General features: G+C 44.3%; 3 non-coding genes across 3 annotated transcripts; all 3 read right to left on the minus strand.

Annotated features, from left to right (window-relative positions):
• Positions 1 to 2,498: 2,498 nt before the first annotated feature.
• On the minus strand, positions 2,499 to 2,603 carry LOC138570832 (U6 spliceosomal RNA). Its single transcript, XR_011303856.1, has one exon. It is a non-coding gene; the product is annotated as a U6 spliceosomal RNA (small nuclear RNA).
• Positions 2,604 to 8,070: 5,467 nt separating this feature from the next.
• Positions 8,071 to 8,175, minus strand: LOC138570834 (U6 spliceosomal RNA). The gene has a single exon (XR_011303857.1). It is a non-coding gene; the product is annotated as a U6 spliceosomal RNA (small nuclear RNA).
• A 5,477-nt stretch (positions 8,176 to 13,652) lies between these two features.
• On the minus strand, positions 13,653 to 13,757 carry LOC138570835 (U6 spliceosomal RNA). The gene has a single exon (XR_011303858.1). It is a non-coding gene; the product is annotated as a U6 spliceosomal RNA (small nuclear RNA).
• Positions 13,758 to 15,218: the final 1,461 nt, after the last annotated feature.

Here is a 15,218-nt window from a genome sequence, read left to right on the forward strand (position 1 = left end):
GAAATCAGCCTCAGAATCTCTTAAAGGATGGGTCAACATTGGTTGCTTTCAGGGCGCAATCGGGCAGCCTCTGGTGCTGGCGCCTTAAGGCAAGCGCAAAGGGAGAGCCAACCAAACCATTGATTAGGACCTCTGAACTTTCTGCCTGTGACATAAGGACATTTGATATGGCAAATCATTGACCAAACACCATTTATATGTTGGATGGTATGAAATTAAGAGGCAAACAGCAATACATCAGCATTCTTTTTCTGCCGTATTGATCCGGTCCTAAAGGGTTTGGTTTAATGGCAATTATATTTAAAGATAAACAGATTCATGCTGCAGGGTGCTTGCAAATTGACACACCCTCCCCATCACGAAGGCTGGGTGATGCAAGCGTGAGAGCATCACGGCAGACCCATAGACACGAGAAACACTCTATTCCCCTGAGTGCATGTGGGCCCATGGCTGGATCAAGGACAAGGCAAGAACAGGAGCTGGCTTAAGCTGTCAGCACCCAGGCTGCCCCATTGCGTGCTGCAAGCAACAGATGTTGGACCATCCTTTAAGAGATTCTGAGGCTGATTTCAATGTTAACTCTGCTGCTGATTTAAGGATTGCTTAACCTTCGACCCGAGTCTAGTTTGCTTGGCTAAGCCCTGAAAATCTTTTACAGCTTGTATTGGTGGGAGATGATGTGAATTTATAAAGAGCAACGGGATATGAGGCTTGTGTGCCACAAAATGCAGGTCTATGATCTTTTATATGAAAGCCACTTTGGAAAATCCTATTGAGAGCAAAAGGATTACACAAAAGGAAAGGGGGTCAGTGGGTGAAGAGATACAATTAACTGACTCACAGTCAGATGTGCTAAGTCCAAATCCTACCCGTTTCGACATTTTGTCCAGGTTTTTCGTTTCATTTCTTAACAGATCCATTCCTATGTACCTCTGTGCTTTTAAGAGAGTTTTCATTGTAAGGGAGGGATATACAGTATGCCTTAAACATTCCTGGGCAGGGAAGACTCTCTGTAAAAGCAAGAGTAGCGTACAGCTTCATAAATAATCAGCAGGACCCTCTAGACCTTCCCCAAAAAACATGAAATGATTTCTCTGCATGTATGTGCGTTGAGCAGCGCAAGTCGTTTGCTTAATGCCAGTGGTTAAATGTCACTTTCCCACAGCGCAGAATAAAATCACTTGTACAGGTCCCTTCTGCAAAAGCATTACCGCTGTAGAAAGCAGTGAAAAGGTGAGGCAGTGTGCAGTCACCCCGACCCTTCACGGCCCTGATCGGCCACGATCGGCCAAGGACCTCTCTATGAGAGCTGAGGGTGGAATTTTTCTGGACCTCGGTAACTTAGGGAGACATGGCTAAAGGGTTCCTCAATCAACGGCCCAGCCTTTGCTTTGTGGCCTGTCCGAATATTTCTGTTCTCCAAATTATGTGCCGCTGCTCGGGTGTCATTTGGTGGGATGGAATGACCTCCCAGGAATGATCCTGGCAGATGATTTGCATAGGCACACCCCTTCTCCCTCTCTCTTAGCCCTGCTTTCTGCACAGTAGCAAGTATCTGGGGAAAATATAGTGGTCGAGGTAGGGTAGCAGTAACTAGCAACTCTGAGAAAGTAAATCTGGGGAGCTTGGCGACTTGTGGGGAACAACTGCAGAGCTCAGGTACTTTGTGGCACACGGAGGAGGTCTGTGGGATTTCAGTAAATTAGAGACATGCAACCTGGTCGGGAGTGCTTCAGGTCACCTTTGTTGCATGTTCCAAGCAACTCAACAAAGCATCAACAGGCTGAGATACCAGCCACAGAGCCTCTTTCCACTTGATTAAAAGCCTAAAATCTTTTCCATGTAAAAACATAGCCCCCCCCGAATACCATATTTTCTTTGTTTTTTCTCTCTCTCTCTCTCTCTCCCTCCCTCCTTAACCTTCCCCCCTCCTGCCCGCTCTCTTTCTCCCCCCGCCCCCTCCCTCCCCCTCTCACAACCATTTATTTTAAGTTTTCATGCACTGTAGCACATTCTGACAACGGTATTTCACAATGGGACTCTTTGAAAGTTACAGAAATCAAAAAAGAAACCAACCAACTAAAAGCAGCCAAAGCCAGAGTACACTGCTCAGCCCCAATTAAAGATTAAGGCCTAGAAGCAAGTAAAGCTGTAGTTCAGAACAATGTTTGCAAATAGCACCTTAAAGCAGTTTACGCTGGAGTGCACAACAAGGTGGAAACTGATAATACCGAGTTTGGTAAAATGGGATAAAAAAACAAAAGAAGCGTGCCACTTCTAAAAGTACAAGTCAAGAAATTGAAGGAGAGGGGGCTGTTCATTCAGTCAATAGGACTCACAAGTAAAAGGCTCCTGAGGCATGAGTGTTGAATTTGGCGCAAAATGTATTGTGTTGTCGTGTAATATGTATGAACATACAATTTCAATCTTCATTAAAAAAACATGTATTAAAAAATAAAGACTTGCAAATTAAGAAAGTTTCTGTCCTGTCATGTGCCAAAAATAGTGAATGCTTTACGAATGTGCGTGTCATCCTTTAGAGCAGGGGACAATTAAATGTTCACATTATCATTCCAATATTAGTACATGTGTTGCTGAAGCAAGTGCAAAGGGAGAGTCAATCAAACCATTGATTAGGACATCTAGTCAAAGGTTTGCCATACCAAATGTCCTTATGTCAGAGGGTAGAAAGTCCAAACACCATTTAAATATCGGGTGGTATGAAATGAAGAGGGAAACAACAATGAATAAGCATTCTTTGCTGCTGTATTGATCTGGTCCTAAAGGGTTTGGTTTAATGCCAATTATATTTGAAGATATACAGATTCATGCTCCAGGGTGCTTGCAAAATGACACCCCTCCCCATCACAATGGCTGGGTGATGCAAGCCTGAGAGCATCACAATAGACCCATAGACTTGAGAAAAACTCTGTACCACTGAGTGTATGTGGGCCCATGGCTGTATCAAGGACAAGGCAACAACAGGAAGTGGCTTAAGGCATCAGTGCCAGAAGCTGTCCGATTGAGCCCTGTAAGCAATAGATGTGGGACCATCCTTGAAGAGATTCTGAGGCTGATTTCAATGTTAACTTTACTGCTGATTTAAGGATTGCTGAACCTTCGACCCACGTCTAGTTTGCTCGGATAAGGCCTGGAAATCTTTTACAGCTTGTATTGGGGGGAGATGATGTGAGTTTATCAAGAGCAACGGGATATGAGGCATGTGTGCCACAAAAAGCAGGTCTAGGATTTTTTATAAGAAAGCCGCTTTAAGAAGAGAACTTTGGACAACCCTACTGAGAGCAAAAGTATTACACAAAAGGTAAGGGGGTCAGTGGGTCAACGGATAGCACATTTGACTGTGAGTCCGTCTTTTGTAAGTCCAAATACTACCTGGTTCGACATTTTCCAGGCTTTTTGTTTCATTTCTTAACAGATCCATTCCTATGTACCTCTGTGCTTTCAACAGAGTTTTCATTGTAAGGGAGGGACATACAATATGCCTTAAACATTCCTGGGCAGGGAAGACTCTATGTAAAAGAAAGAGTAGCAGACAGTTTAATAAATCATCAGCAGGACCCTCTAGATCTTCCCCAAAAAACATAACATTATTTCTCTGCATGTATGTGTGTTGAACAGCGCAAGTAGTTTGACATTTATCCACTGACATTAACCACTTTCCCACAGCGCAGAACAAAATCACTTGTACTGGCCCCTTCTGCAAAAGCATTACCACTGTAGAAAGCAGTGAAAAGGTGAGGCAGTGTGCAGTCACCCCCGACCCTTTACTCCCCTGATCGGCCACGATCGGCCAAGGACCTCTCTATGAGAGCTGAGGGTGGAATTTTTCTGGACCTCGGTAACTTAGGGAGGCATGGCTAAAGGGATCCTCAATCAACGGCCCAACCTTTGCTTTGTGGCCTGTCCGTATATGTCTGTTCTCCAAATTACCTGCTGCTGCCCAGGTGTCAGCTGGTAAGATGGAATGACCTGCCAGGTAGGATCCTGGCAGATGATTTGCATAGGCAAACCCCCTCTCCCTCTTTATTAGCCCTGCTTACTCCACAGTAGCAAGTATCTGGGGAAAATATAGTGGTCGAGGTGGGGTAGCAGTCACTAGCAACTTTGAGAAAGTAAATCTGGGGTGCTTTGCGACTTGTGGGGAACTACAGAGCTCAGTGCCCAGAACTTTGTGGCACAGGGAGGAGGTCTGTGGGATTTCAGTAACTTGGAGACATGCAACCTGGTTGGGAGTGCTTCAGGTCTCCTTCCTTGCATGTTCCAAGCAACTCAACAAAGCATCAACAGGCTGAGATACCAGCCACAGAGCCATTTCCACTTGATTAAAAGCCTAAAATCTTTTCCATGTAAAAACATAGCCCCCCAACCCCCGAATACCATATTTTCTTTGTTTCCTCTCTCTCTGTCTCTCTCTCTCTCTCCCTTCCTCCTTCCCTCCCTCCTTCCTCCCTCCCGCCCGCTCTCTTTCTCCCCCCGCCCCCTCCCTCCCCCTCTCCCTCTCCCTCTCACAACCATTTATTTTAAGTTTTCATGCACTGTAGCATATTCTGACAATGGTATTTCATAATGGGACTCTTTGAAGGTTACAGAAATCAAAAAAGAAATCAACCAACTAAAAGCAGCCAAATCCAGAGTACACTGCTCAGCCCCAATTAAAGATAAAGGCCTAGAAGCAAATAAAGCTGTAGTTCAGAGCGATGTTTGCAAATAGCACCTTAAAGCAGTTTACGCTGGCGTGCACAACAATGGGGAAAGTGATAATACTGAATTTGGTCGAATGGGAACCGTGCTACTTCTAAAAGTACAAGTCAAGAAATTGAAGGGGACGGGGCTGTTCATTCAGTCACTAGGACTCACAAGTAAAAGGCTCCTGAGGCATTAGTGTTGAATTTGGCGCAAAATGTATTGTGTTGTTGTTTAATATGTATGAATAATATTTCTGTTCTCCAAATTGCCTGCCGCTGCCCAGGCGTCAGCCCCTATGAACATACAATTTCAATCTTCATCAAAAAAGATGAATTAAAAAATAAAGACTTGCAAATTAACAAAGTTTCTGTCCCGTCATGTGCTAAAAATAGTGAATGCTTTACAAATGTACGTGTCATCCTTCAGAGCAGGGGCCAATTCAATGTTCCCATTATCATTCCAATATTAGTACATGTGTTGCTGAGCTACATAGGAATGGATCTGTTAAGAAATTAAACAAAAAGCCTGGGAAAATGTTGAAACAGGTAGGATTTGGACTAACAATAAACTGACTCACAGTCAGATGTGCTATCCCTTGACCCACTGACCCCCTTATCTTTTGTGTAATCCTTTTGCTCTCAGCAGGGCTGTCCATCCAAAGTTCCCTACTTAAAGGGGCTTTCTTATTAAAAAAAAATCCCAGAGCTGTTTTTTATGGCCCACATGCCTCATATCCCGTTGCTCTCGATAAACTCACATCATCTCCCACCAATGCAAGCTGTAAAAGATGTCAAGGGCATAGCCAAGGAAACTAGACGTGGGTCGACGGTTGAGCAATCGTTAAATCAGCAGCAAAAATAACATTGAAATCAGCCTCAGAATCTCTTAAAGGATGGGTCAACATTGGTTGCTTTCAGGGCGCAATCGGGCAGCCTCTGGTGCTGGCGCCTTAAGGCAAGCGCAAAGGGAGAGCCAACCAAACCATTGATTAGGACCTCTGAACTTTCTGCCTGTGACATAAGGACATTTGATATGGCAAATCATTGACCAAACACCATTTATATGTTGGATGGTATGAAATTAAGAGGCAAACAGCAATACATCAGCATTCTTTTTCTGCCGTATTGATCCGGTCCTAAAGGGTTTGGTTTAATGGCAATTATATTTAAAGATAAACAGATTCATGCTGCAGGGTGCTTGCAAATTGACACACCCTCCCCATCACGAAGGCTGGGTGATGCAAGCGTGAGAGCATCACGGCAGACCCATAGACACGAGAAACACTCTATTCCCCTGAGTGCATGTGGGCCCATGGCTGGATCAAGGACAAGGCAAGAACAGGAGCTGGCTTAAGCTGTCAGCACCCAGGCTGCCCCATTGCGTGCTGCAAGCAACAGATGTTGGACCATCCTTTAAGAGATTCTGAGGCTGATTTCAATGTTAACTCTGCTGCTGATTTAAGGATTGCTTAACCTTCGACCCGAGTCTAGTTTGCTTGGCTAAGCCCTGAAAATCTTTTACAGCTTGTATTGGTGGGAGATGATGTGAATTTATAAAGAGCAACGGGATATGAGGCTTGTGTGCCACAAAATGCAGGTCTATGATCTTTTATATGAAAGCCACTTTGGAAAATCCTATTGAGAGCAAAAGGATTACACAAAAGGAAAGGGGGTCAGTGGGTGAAGAGATACAATTAACTGACTCACAGTCAGATGTGCTAAGTCCAAATCCTACCCGTTTCGACATTTTGTCCAGGTTTTTCGTTTCATTTCTTAACAGATCCATTCCTATGTACCTCTGTGCTTTTAAGAGAGTTTTCATTGTAAGGGAGGGATATACAGTATGCCTTAAACATTCCTGGGCAGGGAAGACTCTCTGTAAAAGCAAGAGTAGCGTACAGCTTCATAAATAATCAGCAGGACCCTCTAGACCTTCCCCAAAAAACATGAAATGATTTCTCTGCATGTATGTGCGTTGAGCAGCGCAAGTCGTTTGCTTAATGCCAGTGGTTAAATGTCACTTTCCCACAGCGCAGAATAAAATCACTTGTACAGGTCCCTTCTGCAAAAGCATTACCGCTGTAGAAAGCAGTGAAAAGGTGAGGCAGTGTGCAGTCACCCCGACCCTTCACGGCCCTGATCGGCCACGATCGGCCAAGGACCTCTCTATGAGAGCTGAGGGTGGAATTTTTCTGGACCTCGGTAACTTAGGGAGACATGGCTAAAGGGTTCCTCAATCAACGGCCCAGCCTTTGCTTTGTGGCCTGTCCGAATATTTCTGTTCTCCAAATTATGTGCCGCTGCTCGGGTGTCATTTGGTGGGATGGAATGACCTCCCAGGAATGATCCTGGCAGATGATTTGCATAGGCACACCCCTTCTCCCTCTCTCTTAGCCCTGCTTTCTGCACAGTAGCAAGTATCTGGGGAAAATATAGTGGTCGAGGTAGGGTAGCAGTAACTAGCAACTCTGAGAAAGTAAATCTGGGGAGCTTGGCGACTTGTGGGGAACAACTGCAGAGCTCAGGTACTTTGTGGCACACGGAGGAGGTCTGTGGGATTTCAGTAAATTAGAGACATGCAACCTGGTCGGGAGTGCTTCAGGTCACCTTTGTTGCATGTTCCAAGCAACTCAACAAAGCATCAACAGGCTGAGATACCAGCCACAGAGCCTCTTTCCACTTGATTAAAAGCCTAAAATCTTTTCCATGTAAAAACATAGCCCCCCCCGAATACCATATTTTCTTTGTTTTTTCTCTCTCTCTCTCTCTCTCCCTCCCTCCTTAACCTTCCCCCCTCCTGCCCGCTCTCTTTCTCCCCCCGCCCCCTCCCTCCCCCTCTCACAACCATTTATTTTAAGTTTTCATGCACTGTAGCACATTCTGACAACGGTATTTCACAATGGGACTCTTTGAAAGTTACAGAAATCAAAAAAGAAACCAACCAACTAAAAGCAGCCAAAGCCAGAGTACACTGCTCAGCCCCAATTAAAGATTAAGGCCTAGAAGCAAGTAAAGCTGTAGTTCAGAACAATGTTTGCAAATAGCACCTTAAAGCAGTTTACGCTGGAGTGCACAACAAGGTGGAAACTGATAATACCGAGTTTGGTAAAATGGGATAAAAAAACAAAAGAAGCGTGCCACTTCTAAAAGTACAAGTCAAGAAATTGAAGGAGAGGGGGCTGTTCATTCAGTCAATAGGACTCACAAGTAAAAGGCTCCTGAGGCATGAGTGTTGAATTTGGCGCAAAATGTATTGTGTTGTCGTGTAATATGTATGAACATACAATTTCAATCTTCATTAAAAAAACATGTATTAAAAAATAAAGACTTGCAAATTAAGAAAGTTTCTGTCCTGTCATGTGCCAAAAATAGTGAATGCTTTACGAATGTGCGTGTCATCCTTTAGAGCAGGGGACAATTAAATGTTCACATTATCATTCCAATATTAGTACATGTGTTGCTGAAGCAAGTGCAAAGGGAGAGTCAATCAAACCATTGATTAGGACATCTAGTCAAAGGTTTGCCATACCAAATGTCCTTATGTCAGAGGGTAGAAAGTCCAAACACCATTTAAATATCGGGTGGTATGAAATGAAGAGGGAAACAACAATGAATAAGCATTCTTTGCTGCTGTATTGATCTGGTCCTAAAGGGTTTGGTTTAATGCCAATTATATTTGAAGATATACAGATTCATGCTCCAGGGTGCTTGCAAAATGACACCCCTCCCCATCACAATGGCTGGGTGATGCAAGCCTGAGAGCATCACAATAGACCCATAGACTTGAGAAAAACTCTGTACCACTGAGTGTATGTGGGCCCATGGCTGTATCAAGGACAAGGCAACAACAGGAAGTGGCTTAAGGCATCAGTGCCAGAAGCTGTCCGATTGAGCCCTGTAAGCAATAGATGTGGGACCATCCTTGAAGAGATTCTGAGGCTGATTTCAATGTTAACTTTACTGCTGATTTAAGGATTGCTGAACCTTCGACCCACGTCTAGTTTGCTCGGATAAGGCCTGGAAATCTTTTACAGCTTGTATTGGGGGGAGATGATGTGAGTTTATCAAGAGCAACGGGATATGAGGCATGTGTGCCACAAAAAGCAGGTCTAGGATTTTTTATAAGAAAGCCGCTTTAAGAAGAGAACTTTGGACAACCCTACTGAGAGCAAAAGTATTACACAAAAGGTAAGGGGGTCAGTGGGTCAACGGATAGCACATTTGACTGTGAGTCCGTCTTTTGTAAGTCCAAATACTACCTGGTTCGACATTTTCCAGGCTTTTTGTTTCATTTCTTAACAGATCCATTCCTATGTACCTCTGTGCTTTCAACAGAGTTTTCATTGTAAGGGAGGGACATACAATATGCCTTAAACATTCCTGGGCAGGGAAGACTCTATGTAAAAGAAAGAGTAGCAGACAGTTTAATAAATCATCAGCAGGACCCTCTAGATCTTCCCCAAAAAACATAACATTATTTCTCTGCATGTATGTGTGTTGAACAGCGCAAGTAGTTTGACATTTATCCACTGACATTAACCACTTTCCCACAGCGCAGAACAAAATCACTTGTACTGGCCCCTTCTGCAAAAGCATTACCACTGTAGAAAGCAGTGAAAAGGTGAGGCAGTGTGCAGTCACCCCCGACCCTTTACTCCCCTGATCGGCCACGATCGGCCAAGGACCTCTCTATGAGAGCTGAGGGTGGAATTTTTCTGGACCTCGGTAACTTAGGGAGGCATGGCTAAAGGGATCCTCAATCAACGGCCCAACCTTTGCTTTGTGGCCTGTCCGTATATGTCTGTTCTCCAAATTACCTGCTGCTGCCCAGGTGTCAGCTGGTAAGATGGAATGACCTGCCAGGTAGGATCCTGGCAGATGATTTGCATAGGCAAACCCCCTCTCCCTCTTTATTAGCCCTGCTTACTCCACAGTAGCAAGTATCTGGGGAAAATATAGTGGTCGAGGTGGGGTAGCAGTCACTAGCAACTTTGAGAAAGTAAATCTGGGGTGCTTTGCGACTTGTGGGGAACTACAGAGCTCAGTGCCCAGAACTTTGTGGCACAGGGAGGAGGTCTGTGGGATTTCAGTAACTTGGAGACATGCAACCTGGTTGGGAGTGCTTCAGGTCTCCTTCCTTGCATGTTCCAAGCAACTCAACAAAGCATCAACAGGCTGAGATACCAGCCACAGAGCCATTTCCACTTGATTAAAAGCCTAAAATCTTTTCCATGTAAAAACATAGCCCCCCAACCCCCGAATACCATATTTTCTTTGTTTCCTCTCTCTCTGTCTCTCTCTCTCTCTCCCTTCCTCCTTCCCTCCCTCCTTCCTCCCTCCCGCCCGCTCTCTTTCTCCCCCCGCCCCCTCCCTCCCCCTCTCCCTCTCCCTCTCACAACCATTTATTTTAAGTTTTCATGCACTGTAGCATATTCTGACAATGGTATTTCATAATGGGACTCTTTGAAGGTTACAGAAATCAAAAAAGAAATCAACCAACTAAAAGCAGCCAAATCCAGAGTACACTGCTCAGCCCCAATTAAAGATAAAGGCCTAGAAGCAAATAAAGCTGTAGTTCAGAGCGATGTTTGCAAATAGCACCTTAAAGCAGTTTACGCTGGCGTGCACAACAATGGGGAAAGTGATAATACTGAATTTGGTCGAATGGGAACCGTGCTACTTCTAAAAGTACAAGTCAAGAAATTGAAGGGGACGGGGCTGTTCATTCAGTCACTAGGACTCACAAGTAAAAGGCTCCTGAGGCATTAGTGTTGAATTTGGCGCAAAATGTATTGTGTTGTTGTTTAATATGTATGAATAATATTTCTGTTCTCCAAATTGCCTGCCGCTGCCCAGGCGTCAGCCCCTATGAACATACAATTTCAATCTTCATCAAAAAAGATGAATTAAAAAATAAAGACTTGCAAATTAACAAAGTTTCTGTCCCGTCATGTGCTAAAAATAGTGAATGCTTTACAAATGTACGTGTCATCCTTCAGAGCAGGGGCCAATTCAATGTTCCCATTATCATTCCAATATTAGTACATGTGTTGCTGAGCTACATAGGAATGGATCTGTTAAGAAATTAAACAAAAAGCCTGGGAAAATGTTGAAACAGGTAGGATTTGGACTAACAATAAACTGACTCACAGTCAGATGTGCTATCCCTTGACCCACTGACCCCCTTATCTTTTGTGTAATCCTTTTGCTCTCAGCAGGGCTGTCCATCCAAAGTTCCCTACTTAAAGGGGCTTTCTTATTAAAAAAAAATCCCAGAGCTGTTTTTTATGGCCCACATGCCTCATATCCCGTTGCTCTCGATAAACTCACATCATCTCCCACCAATGCAAGCTGTAAAAGATGTCAAGGGCATAGCCAAGGAAACTAGACGTGGGTCGAAGGTTGAGCAATCGTTAAATCAGCAGCAAAAATAACATTGAAATCAGCCTCAGAATCTCTTAAAGGATGGGTCAACATTGGTTGCTTTCAGGGCGCAATCGGGCAGCCTCTGGTGCTGGCGCCTTAAGGCAAGCGCAAAGGGAGAGCCAACCAAACCATTGATTAGGACCTCTGAACTTTCTGCCTGTGACATAAGGACATTTGATATGGCAAATCATTGACCAAACACCATTTATATGTTGGATGGTATGAAATTAAGAGGCAAACAGCAATACATCAGCATTCTTTTTCTGCCGTATTGATCCGGTCCTAAAGGGTTTGGTTTAATGGCAATTATATTTAAAGATAAACAGATTCATGCTGCAGGGTGCTTGCAAATTGACACACCCTCCCCATCACGAAGGCTGGGTGATGCAAGCGTGAGAGCATCACGGCAGACCCATAGACACGAGAAACACTCTATTCCCCTGAGTGCATGTGGGCCCATGGCTGGATCAAGGACAAGGCAAGAACAGGAGCTGGCTTAAGCTGTCAGCACCCAGGCTGCCCCATTGCGTGCTGCAAGCAACAGATGTTGGACCATCCTTTAAGAGATTCTGAGGCTGATTTCAATGTTAACTCTGCTGCTGATTTAAGGATTGCTTAACCTTCGACCCGAGTCTAGTTTGCTTGGCTAAGCCCTGAAAATCTTTTACAGCTTGTATTGGTGGGAGATGATGTGAATTTATAAAGAGCAACGGGATATGAGGCTTGTGTGCCACAAAATGCAGGTCTATGATCTTTTATATGAAAGCCACTTTGGAAAATCCTATTGAGAGCAAAAGGATTACACAAAAGGAAAGGGGGTCAGTGGGTGAAGAGATACAATTAACTGACTCACAGTCAGATGTGCTAAGTCCAAATCCTACCCGTTTCGACATTTTGTCCAGGTTTTTCGTTTCATTTCTTAACAGATCCATTCCTATGTACCTCTGTGCTTTTAAGAGAGTTTTCATTGTAAGGGAGGGATATACAGTATGCCTTAAACATTCCTGGGCAGGGAAGACTCTCTGTAAAAGCAAGAGTAGCGTACAGCTTCATAAATAATCAGCAGGACCCTCTAGACCTTCCCCAAAAAACATGAAATGATTTCTCTGCATGTATGTGCGTTGAGCAGCGCAAGTCGTTTGCTTAATGCCAGTGGTTAAATGTCACTTTCCCACAGCGCAGAATAAAATCACTTGTACAGGTCCCTTCTGCAAAAGCATTACCGCTGTAGAAAGCAGTGAAAAGGTGAGGCAGTGTGCAGTCACCCCGACCCTTCACGGCCCTGATCGGCCACGATCGGCCAAGGACCTCTCTATGAGAGCTGAGGGTGGAATTTTTCTGGACCTCGGTAACTTAGGGAGACATGGCTAAAGGGTTCCTCAATCAACGGCCCAGCCTTTGCTTTGTGGCCTGTCCGAATATTTCTTTTCTCCAAATTATGTGCCGCTGCTCGGGTGTCATTTGGTGGGATGGAATGACCTCCCAGGAATGATCCTGGCAGATGATTTGCATAGGCACACCCCTTCTCCCTCTCTCTTAGCCCTGCTTTCTGCACAGTAGCAAGTATCTGGGGAAAATATAGTGGTCGAGGTAGGGTAGCAGTAACTAGCAACTCTGAGAAAGTAAATCTGGGGAGCTTGGCGACTTGTGGGGAACAACTGCAGAGCTCAGGTACTTTGTGGCACACGGAGGAGGTCTGTGGGATTTCAGTAAATTAGAGACATGCAACCTGGTCGGGAGTGCTTCAGGTCAGCTTTGTTGCATGTTCCAAGCAACTCAACAAAGCATCAACAGGCTGAGATACCAGCCACAGAGCCTCTTTCCACTTGATTAAAAGCCTAAAATCTTTTCCATGTAAAAACATAGCCCCCCCCGAATACCATATTTTCTTTGTTTTTTCTCTCTCTCTCTCTCTCTCTCTCTCTCTCCCTCCCTCCTTAACCTTCCCCCCTCCTGCCCGCTCTCTTTCTCCCCCCGCCCCCTCCCTCCCCCTCTCACAACCATTTATTTTAAGTTTTCATGCACTGTAGCACATTCTGACAACGGTATTTCACAATGGGACTCTTTGAAAGTTACAGAAATCAAAAAAGAAACCAACCAACTAAAAGCAGCCAAAGCCAGAGTACACTGCTCAGCCCCAATTAAAGATTAAGGCCTAGAAGCAAGTAAAGCTGTAGTTCAGAACAATGTTTGCAAATAGCACCTTAAAGCAGTTTACGCTGGAGTGCACAACAAGGTGGAAACTGATAATACCGAGTTTGGTAAAATGGGATAAAAAAACAAAAGAAGCGTGCCACTTCTAAAAGTACAAGTCAAGAAATTGAAGGAGAGGGGGCTGTTCATTCAGTCAATAGGACTCACAAGTAAAAGGCTCCTGAGGCATGAGTGTTGAATTTGGCGCAAAATGTATTGTGTTGTCGTGTAATATGTATGAACATACAATTTCAATCTTCATTAAAAAAACATGTATTAAAAAATAAAGACTTGCAAATTAAGAAAGTTTCTGTCCTGTCATGTGCCAAAAATAGTGAATGCTTTACGAATGTGCGTGTCATCCTTTAGAGCAGGGGACAATTAAATGTTCACATTATCATTCCAATATTAGTACATGTGTTGCTGAAGCAAGTGCAAAGGGAGAGTCAATCAAACCATTGATTAGGACATCTAGTCAAAGGTTTGCCATACCAAATGTCCTTATGTCAGAGGGTAGAAAGTCCAAACACCATTTAAATATCGGGTGGTATGAAATGAAGAGGGAAACAACAATGAATAAGCATTCTTTGCTGCTGTATTGATCTGGTCCTAAAGGGTTTGGTTTAATGCCAATTATATTTGAAGATATACAGATTCATGCTCCAGGGTGCTTGCAAAATGACACCCCTCCCCATCACAATGGCTGGGTGATGCAAGCCTGAGAGCATCACAATAGACCCATAGACTTGAGAAAAACTCTGTACCACTGAGTGTATGTGGGCCCATGGCTGTATCAAGGACAAGGCAACAACAGGAAGTGGCTTAAGGCATCAGTGCCAGAAGCTGTCCGATTGAGCCCTGTAAGCAATAGATGTGGGACCATCCTTGAAGAGATTCTGAGGCTGATTTCAATGTTAACTTTACTGCTGATTTAAGGATTGCTGAACCTTCGACCCACGTCTAGTTTGCTCGGATAAGGCCTGGAAATCTTTTACAGCTTGTATTGGGGGGAGATGATGTGAGTTTATCAAGAGCAACGGGATATGAGGCATGTGTGCCACAAAAAGCAGGTCTAGGATTTTTTATAAGAAAGCCGCTTTAAGAAGAGAACTTTGGACAACCCTACTGAGAGCAAAAGTATTACACAAAAGGTAAGGGGGTCAGTGGGTCAACGGATAGCACATTTGACTGTGAGTCCGTCTTTTGTAAGTCCAAATACTACCTGGTTCGACATTTTCCAGGCTTTTTGTTTCATTTCTTAACAGATCCATTCCTATGTACCTCTGTGCTTTCAACAGAGTTTTCATTGTAAGGGAGGGACATACAATATGCCTTAAACATTCCTGGGCAGGGAAGACTCTATGTAAAAGAAAGAGTAGCAGACAGTTTAATAAATCATCAGCAGGACCCTCTAGATCTTCCCCAAAAAACATAACATTATTTCTCTGCATGTATGTGTGTTGAACAGCGCAAGTAGTTTGACATTTATCCACTGACATTAACCACTTTCCCACAGCGCAGAACAAAATCACTTGTACTGGCCCCTTCTGCAAAAGCATTACCACTGTAGAAAGCAGTGAAAAGGTGAGGCAGTGTGCAGTCACCCCCGACCCTTTACTCCCCTGATCGGCCACGATCGGCCAAGGACCTCTCTATGAGAGCTGAGGGTGGAATTTTTCTGGACCTCGGTAACTTAGGGAGGCATGGCTAAAGGGATCCTCAATCAACGGCCCAACCTTTGCTTTGTGGCCTGTCCGTATATGTCTGTTCTCCAAATTACCTGCTGCTGCCCAGGTGTCAGCTGGTAAGATGGAATGACCTGCCAGGTAGGATCCTGGCAGATGATTTGCATAGGCAAACCCCCTCTCCCTCTTTATTAGCCCTGCTTACTCC

This window comes from Ambystoma mexicanum, chromosome 2q (assembly GCF_040938575.1).
Source record: "Ambystoma mexicanum isolate Mex_15411 chromosome 2q, UKY_AmexF1_1, whole genome shotgun sequence".
Lineage (NCBI taxonomy): Eukaryota > Metazoa > Chordata > Amphibia > Caudata > Ambystomatidae > Ambystoma > Ambystoma mexicanum.